Below are 11,939 nucleotides of genomic sequence, written 5' to 3'. Positions count from 1 at the left end.
TTGAATACTAAATTAGAAGTGAAACTTTGAAGATATTTATAGGCTATAAATGACCTATAATTATCAAACCTAAAATATATAATTACACCAAATATTAATTTCTCACCTTGTGAATCATGTAAATCAATTGTGACTGCATAAAAATCTGCACCTAAAAGATTGATTTGCATTCAAAAAGTAAAAACAGAGAGTATATATGATGAAATTATGAATAATAAGCTACATGCTTGAATCCTACTCACTATGGGGTTTAGAAAACTATTTGGGAGTGCTTCTCATTATCAATTAATTCATTATGTCAAAATACAAAGATCATTAACAATGATTCTGAAATGTAACCACTAAACTTGTGTTAAAATTGTAAGCACAAAGTTTGGATAATATCTGTTACACCAATAAAATATCCAAGGGGCATTAAAACACTTCCAAATCCACACCAAGTACAAGTATCCAAATATGAAATTGCATGGATACAATGAAAGCACTCTCTACCTCTTAATGATAACTATGTTCTCCCATAAGTACTTCAACTAGCAAAGGGGTGTGAAGATAAGAACCTCAAAGAAAAAATAACCACACAATGAAACTAAAAATTACACTAAGAGGTGAAAAGGAACAATGATAGGAGGACCGGGGGGAACGTGGAAGGCAACAATTCACACATTATTTTGTGTAATATTTTGGGGTTATACAAAGTTCTCTAGGTTGAAAGATCATGATTAGAACATCATAGGCTATTTAGTTTCCAGATTTCAATGGAGAGGGAAGGAAAATATTTTGCAAATAAGAGTAAGAGAACACAAACCTATCAAGTAAATCCAGTGTCATTCTAATCAAATTAGGCTTCTTTATCATTTTGACTAGTGTTTTGTACAAGAAAAAGAATAGTATTACATCAACAATTTTGCATGGTTGATCTGTAAAGTTCATACATATTACAAATAATTTAAGAGGTTTCTAATGATGAGTAAATTTAGATAACACCTCAATATATTGAAAACTTGAGTCCAAATACAAATCATCCAAAAAAGTTCAATAAAAAATAATCTTTGATGAGAAGTGTACAGAAGCATAACATCTGACATAATATCAATGTATAATATGAACATCTACCCATAGTATAACTGAGAACTAGAAATCTTACATATCCTTTAGGCCATTGTCCAATCTATTTTTGTGTTTCCAACATAAGTTCCTTTTTTTGTTTCAATTTGAAAATATAACATGATAGTATTAATGAAAAACTAGTATTATCACCACTATATCTAACATTGTAATAATGGTAAAAGGTTAATTACATTCAAATAAACATTTTACAAGTCAATATAATGTTAAAGAAAATTATGTAATCACTTCAACGGAGAGAAGTGACTCGTGGATAATTGTAATGCATCAAACACGATTTGGAATTTGGCCCTAGTTTCAATTCTTGTACTAGTATCTGTGTACACAAGTGATGTATACCAACAAGCTCAGAAAGCTAAGGGAAGTTAAAAGCCAAAAGTAGTAGGCTGTATGGCCTTCATTAAGATTGTCAGATATCCATCTCTGTTTTCCTCCTTTAGTGGTGTCAAAAGTAAAATGGTAATAATTAAGGTGCTCAAATAGCTTCCTAATGCTATTGTAAGAAGAGAAAGATCACTGCACAAGATTTTTTAGCGAATTCCATAGTAATTCTTAGTTGGTTCTTAGATGGATTTCATTGAGATTGTCAGGTATCCATCGTTGTTTTCCTCCTTTATTAGTCACAAAAGTGATAATGGTAACAATTAAGGTGCTCAAATAACTTCCTAATGTTATTTTAAGAAGAGAAAGAGAATTTCACAAGTTGCACATTGGATCAAGAGATTCATCATAGAAAAAGTCCATCGGCCCTGTAAAGAAAACAAATTCTGAAGCAGCAAGAGATACAGAGGAAATCGCCAAAAAAATGGTCATGGGAAATGGTGTGACTAAATCATGGATCAAATCAAGAGTTTTGACAATATCAAAATGCTTGATTTAAACTAAGGCAACTATTTCAATAGAAATTTTTTATATGACCAACCCAATACCCATTTGTTGTAGCTCAGTAAACCCCCTCTCATTTCCAGTGTACCTTCAAGCAATATGAACAATTATGCGATCATAAATGGGAACCCATAGCATGATGCTCATTACATCAAACATAAAAAATCATGTTGAAGCAATTTCGAAGGAACTAATGATGGTGCCCATGGTCATGCCCTATTCGACAAACATTGTTTACAGTTGAGAATAAAAAACAGAGAATACAATGTCACTCACCATATGGAAAACATATGAACCAAAATATTTAGCTGCTCCACTTGCATCACGGTACATTGTTTCCAAGGATTGGAAAATCCACTCTCTTGAATATCATCTTTGTTATTATAACTGCTTTGTCAAGACAACTGCAACCATTTTAAGTCGGATCCTAAATATATATATATATATATATCATTTTTCTTATACTACAATTATGTCAACTTGTAGTTCTAGACTCTTGAAACTATCTGACATACAATGCTCATTTCAATGCAATTATTTTGGTAAATAAAAGAATCATATAAAATCAGCCCTCAAAGTTAAAAAAAGAATAAGAGAAGTACTTGAGATCATTTGTATGCTCTATCTTTTGGCTTCCTTGAATAACATAATGCTTGTCTTGCACCTCCTATAGCATTGAACTATCTTGAGGGACTTCCTTTTGCAATTTATGCAATGATGCAACTATTACTTGGCATAACCGTGTGAGGGTACTCCCTCTAGGTTTCTAGAGTCTATATAATGGTGTCCCATAAAATAAAATTATTACAGCTAATCCCATAAAAATGGCATGGATAGCAAACCCATATCCCCACCCAACATTGTCTTTAAACCATACAATAATGCTGTTGGAAATAATACTGAGAGGGGGGGTGAATTAGTATTATCAAATTCTTTTCAATATATCTTCCTTATTTATACTTTGAATAATTCCTCAAATATTGATCATTACTTTGTATGTCAGAATCATAAAATAATGAGCAGGAACAAGAAAAGCAAATAGTCACACAAAATAACACCAGATATAAGGTGGAAACCCAATGTGGGTGAAAACCACCTGCTGCAATATGTCTCTATCTTCTTTTAATAAGAAACTCCTTTTACAATGATTTTGTACTGGTGCAGTCCTTTACCAGTACGCAGGCTACAACCTGCAGAGAGCTACAACTCTCTCTCTCATTTTCCAGTCTCTCCTGGAAGGGAGCTACAACCCCCTACTTCTTTTCTTTCAAGGACCACTTTTCATTAATTTTCAGACTGGATCCAAGAACATAAAAAAAAAACCATCAACTACACTTGCATCATCAATCTCTAATTTCACCAAAGCCAACCTGCATACAGATCTGCAAATATTTCCTTATAAATTTGCAGTTGTTCCATACATCAGACATACCCAGATCATAACATGTGTAAAATAAAACATGCATCAATAATTCAGACCCAGATTATTAGATTTATAGATCAAGCGTATGCCACATATCACAGATCAAAATCATATAGAGATACCACTATTCTAGCCTTAAGATTTTGACCCATCAATAGAACTTATCCTTCTCCTTACGCTCAGTTTCCTTCTTCATTCAAATCCAGATCTGCACCATAACCTAATCACAATATTCCAGATCTAGCACTTTATCAGATATTCAATAATTCAGAAGATGCTTTGTCAAATGATCTCCTTCCTCTTTTATAGCCTTAGTCCTTTCTCAATACCACGGTCCAAAACCATAGGATCAAAAAACTGTTGGACTAATACCATGAACCAACCATGAAAGTGCGTGAGATCAACACTTTTGGATGCAATACCACGGGCCAAAACCATAGGATCAAAAACTGTCGAAATAATACCATGAACCAACCATGAAAGTGCGTGAGATCAACACTTTTGGATTCAATACCACGGGCCAAAACCATAGGATCAAAAACTGTCGAACTAATACCATGAACCAATACTTGGGATCAACACTTCTAACGAGGTACCATGGTCCAAAACCATAGGTTCAAATACCAAGGACTAACTACCATGGACCAAAGGTAAGTTCTCCAACATATACGCGCTTTTTCTTGCATGAAAGTGTGTGAACTTTTTCTCTACATGCAATACCATGGACCAAAACCATAATAAACCAATACCACAGACCCAATACTTGGGATCAACACTTCTGACGAGGTACCATGGTCCAAAACCATAGGTTCAAATACCAAGGACTAACTACCATGGACCAAAGGTAAGTTCTCCAACATATACACGCTTTTCCTTGCATGAAAGTGTGTGAACTTTTTCTCTACATGAAATAAACTTTTCTCTGCATAAAAGTGCGTGAACTTTTCTCTACATGAAATAAACTTTTCTCTGCATAAAAGTGCGTGAACTTTTCTCTACATGAAATAAACTTTTCTCTGCATAAAAGTGCGTGAACTTTTCTCTACATGAAATAAACTTTTCTCTGCATATAAGTGCGTGAAATTTTCTCTACATTATAATTTATTATCTGAGATGAGTGGGTTGCCATCAAGTACAAAATATGTATCATAATGCTAACAATCTCCCCCTTTGGACTTGATGGCAACAACAACCAATCACTCTCCCCCTTTGACATCAAGGGCAAAGGGTTATGCTCCCCCTAAGAACATGCTCCCCCTGACTATAAACCAGATCTGCAAAGAAGAACCATAATCCATGACCATGAAAGAGATAGAGACGTATTGCAGCAATATTCAGACCAGCATCCATGATCTCCTTCTGTACTTCCTCCATAATGCCAACAATGCATGATATGCTCCCCCTGAACCTGTGCCATTCGATCTTTGACCAATCTGCAACCCAGCACATGTATGCATATACTTCAGATGAACCTTGCGTACAACCAACAATCAGAAGAGATTCAACAACAAGATGATGCATCAACAACCCCTAGCTTTTGCCTGAGGTATTCAAAGGTCTCCCTAGGCAATGGTTTGGTGAGTATATCAGCAACCTGTTCCTTAGAAGGAACATACTCCAACTTGACCTTTTGTTCAAGCACTTGTTCTCAGAGAAAGTGATACTTGATTGGTATTTGCTTGGTTTTTGAATGCATGACTGGGTTCTTTGAAATGCTGATTGCACTTGTATTATCACATAAGATGGAGATGGGTGGTGTACAAGTGATTTGAAAATCCTACAAGGTCTGCATCATCCAAAGGAGTTGAGTGCAGCAAGATGCAGCAGCAACATATTCTGCTTCAGCTGTAGACAAGGCAATCGAACTCTGTTTCTTGCTGAACCAAGATACTAATCTGGAACCCATAAAGAATGCACCACCACTTGTGCTCTTCCTGTCATCCACGCTTCCGGCCCAGTCTGCATCAGTATAAGCATGAAGTGTGAGATCTGTATCTCTAGGATACCATAAGCCATAATTTTGAGTCCCTTGAAGATATTTGAAGATTCTCTTTACTGCCTGAAGATGAGTTTCCTTTGGATTTGCATTAAATCTTCCAACTATTCCCACTGCATGCATGATGTCTGGTCGGGTACCTGTCAAATAAAGTATACTTCCAATCATAGATCTGTAGGTTGGTTGATGTACTGCTGCTGATTCATCATTTGCACTGAGGCTACATCCTATGACCATGGGTGTACATATTGGTTTTGCATCTTCCATTCCATATTTCTTCAAAATCTACTTGAGATACTTGGTTTGAGACAAGAAGATCCCACCTTCCTTTTGTTGGATTTGCAGGCCCAAAAAATATGTCAATTCTCCAAGCAAGGACATTTCGAATTCTTTCTGCATCACCAAGGCAAAGCTTTGACTCATAGATTCTTCATTGCTGCCAAAGATAATGTCATCTACATACACAACAAGTATCAGCAATTTGTCATTTTCAATTTTTATATAAAGATTGCTATCTGCTGATCCTTTTGAAAAACCTTGTTGATGAAGATATTTGTCCAAACGATAGTACCAAGCCCTTGGAGCTTGTTTAAGACCATAGAGAGCCTTTTTCAATCTGCATACAAGATTTGGATCATTTCCAAGAATGAAACCATCTGGCTGCTCAATGTATACTTCTTCTTCTAAGTCTCCATTCAGAAAGGCTGATTTCACGTCCATTTGAAATACTTTGAACTTTTGAAAGCTTGAGAGAGCAAGGAACATTCGGATGGCCTCAAGTCTTGCAACAGGAGCAAAAGTTTCTTCAAAATCTATTCCTTCCTGCTGCGCATACCCTTTACAAACAAGTCTGGCCTTGTTTCTAATTACTTCCCCATTTTCATTCAACTTATTTTTGAAGACCCATTTTGTCCCTATAACATTCTTATCCTTTGGTCTAGGAACCAACTCCCAAGTGTTGTTCTTTTCGATCTGCTCAAGTTCTTCATCCATTGCTTTGACCCAACATTCATCTTTGCATGCCTCTTTTATATTTTTTGGTTTAGTGGATGAGAGTAATGCCAAATAGCTTGAAGCTTCTGCAATTGTTCTTCTTGTTTGTACACCTGCTTCTTTTTGCCCCAAAATCTGAGATTCTGGATGATTCTTCTGAACGTACCTGGATGGAGTCTACTCTTCTACCCTTATCTGTTCCTCTGGTGCTTCTTGAGGTTCTTCTTCTTCATCATTTTGTCTTTGAGGGTAGTCTTCATCTTCTTCGATATTTTCATGATTTACTTGCCTAGGAATGTATCCTTTTTCATCAACCACTACATCAATGCTGTCAACAATTCTTCCAAGTCTTTTATTGTAGCACTTATATGCTTTGCTGTGTGGAGAATAACCAAGAAGAATGCCTTCATCTGCTCTAGGTTCAAGTTTGCCAAGTTGCTCATCAGTATTCTTAATATAGCATTTGCTCCCAAAGATTTTGAAGTGTTTTACCGAAGGAGTCTCACCATACTAGAGTTCATGAGGAGTTTGAGTGTTGTTCACTTGGACATTTGTTTTATTGAGAATAACAACCGCAGCATATGCATCTTCACCCCAGAAAGTTGCGGGAGTTCCAGACTCATCAAGCCTAGCACGGGCCATTTGTTGGACTGTTCTATTCATCCTTTCCACCACTCCATTTTGCTGAGGAGTTCTAGCTGTAGATAATTCCCTTCTTATCCCATGTTCTTCACAGAAATCAAAAAATTCATTTGAGGTAAACTCTCCACCTTTGTCGGACCTGAGGCACTTAATTTTGTAACCTGATTCATTTTCAACCAAGGCTTTGAAGGATTTGAATTTTTCGAATGCTTCGTCTTTGTGCTTCAAAAGTCCTAACCAAACAAACCTGGAGAAATTGTCAATGAATAATATCAAGTATTCTTCTCCTCGAGGTGACCTCGTCCTGAAAGGACCACATACATCTGTATGGACCAGTTCAAGAGGCCTGCTGGCTGATCCTTCCTTCTCCGGGAAGTTGGTTCTGGTTTGCTTACCAAACTGACATGATTTGCATATAGTTTTGTCTGGAATTTTGATATCTGGAAGACCACGAACTGCCTGATATTTGCATGCCTTCCTTATTTGTGAAAAGCTTAGATGCCCCAACCTCCGGTGCCATAACCAATGTTCATCATCCTTGCTCAAATAGCATTGTTGTTGTCCTTCTTCAAATATGTATAGATTATTTGGAGTTCTTCTACCTTTGATCACTGTTTTCCCTATATCAAGATCATGAACGCTACATCCATTTGATCGAAATATTACCTCGGTTCCTTGATCGCACATCTGACTGACACTCAGAAGGTTATGCTTCAAGCCATCAACATACAAAACATTTCCAGCTTTAACCTTTTCTTTTAACTGAGCTGTGCCTTTTCCTTTTATAGCTGCTAGAGTATCATTTCCAAAAGAAACTTTCTTTCCCTTTTCTAAAGCAGAATATGATTCAAGTTTTTCTTTATCACCTGTCATATGCTTCGAACATCCACTGTCGATGTACCATAGATTTTCCTGTCCCTCTACATAAAAGGCTATCCCACATCTTTCTATTTGTGGTTCCTTTATTCTCCATGTTCTGGTGCTTGAGGCTTGTTCCTTTGTCTGTTGAAACCTGCTCCTGCATTCAGAATCTTCATGACCAAAGTTATTGCAAATAGAACATTCAACTTCATTTTCAAGAGCCGAAAAGTTGTTATAGGTCCTTTTTGTAATCCCGATCATACTTCTTTGTTTTTGAGCTTCTCTAGTCATGATTGTTTTATATGCAACACATTGAGCTGCTTTGTGACCAAAGTTATGGCAAGAGAAACATTGCGCATTGAAGAAACTTCTGCGATTATCAAATCTACCGGCCAAATGATTGTAATTTCTATTGTCTTCCATTCTTGAAGCAAATTGAGAAGATTTTACCTGTGGCTGGTTGTAGCTTTTGTTCATCCTTAAGACAGATTGCCCTTGGTTTACCTGATAGTCTTTCTTCGTTCTTGATGTATTTCTTCCCTCCTTTACCTGATGATCTCCATTATGCTTTTGCTCATTCCTTCTTGCTGCATCAAGATAACTCTTTGAGGTGGATGCTTGAGATGTTTCTCCATTATACCCCAGACCTGTCTTGTTTAGCGGAGAACGCTGTACATTGATGATCTCATCCAGAGTTTCAGATCCTTTGACAAACTTAAGTTTAATAGCCTTTGTTTTCTCAATTTCTTTTCTAAGGCCAACAATTTCACCTTCTAACTTTTCAAGATATTTTTCTTTTTCATCAATTTGAAATTGTAGAGTATCAATGATCATATTCTTTTCTTCTATACATGTCTTAAGTCTAGAAATCTCTTCATAAAACCTATCCACATCTATAGCATCCATGTAATCATCATCTTCAAATGCCATTAAAAGTTTATAGTCATTACCTCGTTCATCTTCATCACTATTTGATAGACCATCATTGACTTCATGAGTGTAGTAGCTTTTCTTATTTGCATTCTGTTTCTTGTTCCATCTAATAGGTTCCTTTCCCTTGTCGATCTTATCCTTATGAGGACATTTGGCAGCATAGTGACCTACTCTTCCACAAGAAAAGCATTTGAAGGGTAACTTACCTCTAAACCGTCCAACACCCCGTTGAAGATTTCTGACAAAATTTGATTCTTCTTCTTCTTCTGACCCATGTCCTGATTCATAGTACTCTCCTTTACCTGAAGCCTTGAAGGCAGCTTCTTTCCTGTCAGATGGACCTCCTTTTCTCATTTCATAAGCAGTTAGAATTCCATGTAGTTGTGACATTTGAAGATGTTGTAGATTCTCCTTTTCTTCTATAGCAGAAACTTTAGATTCAAACCTAGGTGACAAAGATCTTAGAACTTTTTCAACCACAACAGCCTCTTTTATTTCTTCACCCAAATTTTTCATACAATTAACAATCTCATCCACACGAAGAAAATAGTTAGCCACACTTTCATCATTATACATTCTGAGATTCTCATATTGAATCCTGAGGGTTTGAAGTTTTGCACGTTTTACCTGTTCATCTCCTTCGTAGCTCAAAACAATCTTGTCCCATATTTCTTTTGCGGATTTATATTGCATAACCTTCAAGAATTCAGATTGAGATAGACATCCTAGAAGAGTATTAACCGCCTTTGCATTTGTTTCATATTTCTTCTTCTCAGCTGAATCTGTAGGAGTAGCTGATGGAAAAGTATACCCTGTTTCTATAATGTCCCATACTTCTGTACCCAAAGATTGAAGATAGGCAGTAACTCTTACCTTCCAATATACGAAGTTTGTCCCATCAAAAATCGGTGGCCTGATTGATGCTTCCCTCGCGTAGTTGCTCATGATGTTAGATCTTCCTTCAAGCGATCAAGCTTCTTCAGAAGGACCTGCTCTGATACCAATTGTTGGAAATAATACTGAGAGGGGGGGTGAATCAGTATTATCAAATTCTTTTCAATATATCTTCCTTATTTATACTTTGAATAATTCTTCAAATATTGATCATTACTTTGTATGTTAGAATCATAAAATAATGAGCAGGAACAAGAAAAGCAAATAGTCACACAAAAGAACACCAGATATAAGGTGGAAACCCAATGTGGGTGAAAACCACCTGCTGCAATATGTCTCTATCTTCTTTTAATAAGAAACTCCTTTTACAATGATTTTGTACTGGTGCAGTCCTTTACCAGTACGCAGGCTACAACCTGCAGAGAGCTACAACTCTCTCTCTCGTTTTCCAGTCTCTCCTGGAAGGGAGCTACAACCCCCTACTTCTTTTCTTTCAAGGACCACTTTTCATTAATTTTCAGACTGGATCCAAGAACATCAAAAAAAAACCATCAACTACACTTGCATCATCAATCTCTAATTTCACCAAAGCCAACCCGCATACAGATCTGCAAATATTTCCTTATAAATTTGCAGTTGTTCCATACATCAGACATACCCATATCATAACATGTGTAAAATAAAACATGCATCAATAATTCAGACCCAGATTATTAGATTTATAGATCAAGCGTATGCCACATATCACAAATCAAAATCATATAGAGATACCACTATTCCAGCCTTAAGATTTTGACCCATCAATAGAACTTATCCTTCTCCTTACGCTCAGGTTCCTTCTTCATTCAAATCCAGATCTGCACCATAACCCAATCACAATATTCCAGATCTAGCACTTTATCAGATATTCAATAATTCAGAAGATGCTTTGTCAAATGATCTCCTTCCTCTTTTATAGCCTTAGTCCTTTCTCAATACCACGGTCCAAAACCATAGGATCAAAAAACTGTTGGACTAATACCATGAACCAACCATGAAAGTGCGTGAGATCAACACTTTTGGATGCAATACCATGGGCCAAAACCATAGGATCAAAAACTGTCGAACTAATACCATGAACCAACCATGAAAGTGCGTGAGATCAACACTTTTGGATGCAATACCACGGGCCAAAACCATAGGATCAAAAACTGTCGAACTAATACCATGAACCAATACTTGGGATCAACACTTCTGACGAGGTACCATGGTCCAAAACCATAGGTTCAAATACCAAGGACTAACTACCACGGACCAAAGGTAAGTTCTCCAACATATACGCGCTTTTCCTTGCATGAAAGTGCGTGAACTTTTTCTCTACATGCAATACCACGGACCAAAACCATAATAAACCAATACCACAAACCCAATACTTGGGATCAACACTTCTGACGAGGTACCATGGTCCAAAACCATAGGTTCAAATACCAAGGACTAACTACCATGGACCAAAGGTAAGTTCTCCAACATATACGCGCTTTTCCTTGCATGAAAGTGCGTGAACTTTTTCTCTACATGAAATAAACTTTTCTCTGCATAAAAGTGCGTGAACTTTTCTCTACATGAAATAAACTTTTCTCTGCATAAAAGTGCGTGAACTTTTCTCTACATGAAATAAACTTTTCTCTGCATATAAGTGCGTAAAATTTTCTCTACATTATAATTTATTATCTGAGATGAGTGGGTTGCCATCAAGTACGACATATGTATCATAATGCCAACAAATGCTTCTAGAAACAAGAGCCCCAACATTAATTGAGAAGTAAAACCAATTGAAGCTGGAAAGGCTGAGTTCAAACATAACTCTCTGATTATTAGAAGAACATGCTTCATCACCATGAATTTGAAGGTTTGTTCTGGCCACTTGCGGAAAACTTTGAATCTAAGCTAATGGCTCTAAACATGCTTGAAATCACCTTCTCTTCAAAAAAAATCTCATTCAAATTTATGATGGACAGAGTGAATAGTATTTACCTCACCCTTGCATGCCCTGAGAAGAGGGTCAACCTCACCCCTTAGGAAATTTCCCCTCTGGTCCAAACTAAAATTTAAAAATAAAGAAATAAAAGTTATACCTCAATCAAACTGCAAAAGAATTACAATAAGACTGAATAAAAATGTCAATGTGACAATTGTTACATTATTGTG

The 11,939-nt window shown here is 36.5% G+C and overlaps 1 pseudogene; it reads right to left on the bottom strand.

The window, feature by feature from the left end:
* Positions 1 to 1,434: 1,434 nt before the first annotated feature.
* On the bottom strand, positions 1,435 to 11,592 carry LOC149140536 (protein NRT1/ PTR FAMILY 8.3-like; annotated as a pseudogene).
* Between the last annotated feature and the right edge of the window lie 347 nt (positions 11,593 to 11,939).

Source organism: Pinus tabuliformis, chromosome X (genome assembly GCF_031772625.1).
Source record: "Pinus tabuliformis cultivar Carrire ecotype Pingquan chromosome X, CPIR1, whole genome shotgun sequence".
Classification (NCBI taxonomy): Eukaryota; Viridiplantae; Streptophyta; class Pinopsida; order Pinales; family Pinaceae; genus Pinus; species Pinus tabuliformis.
Note: the sequence above shows the minus strand (reverse complement) of the source record. Positions and strands in the feature narration are given on the sequence as shown.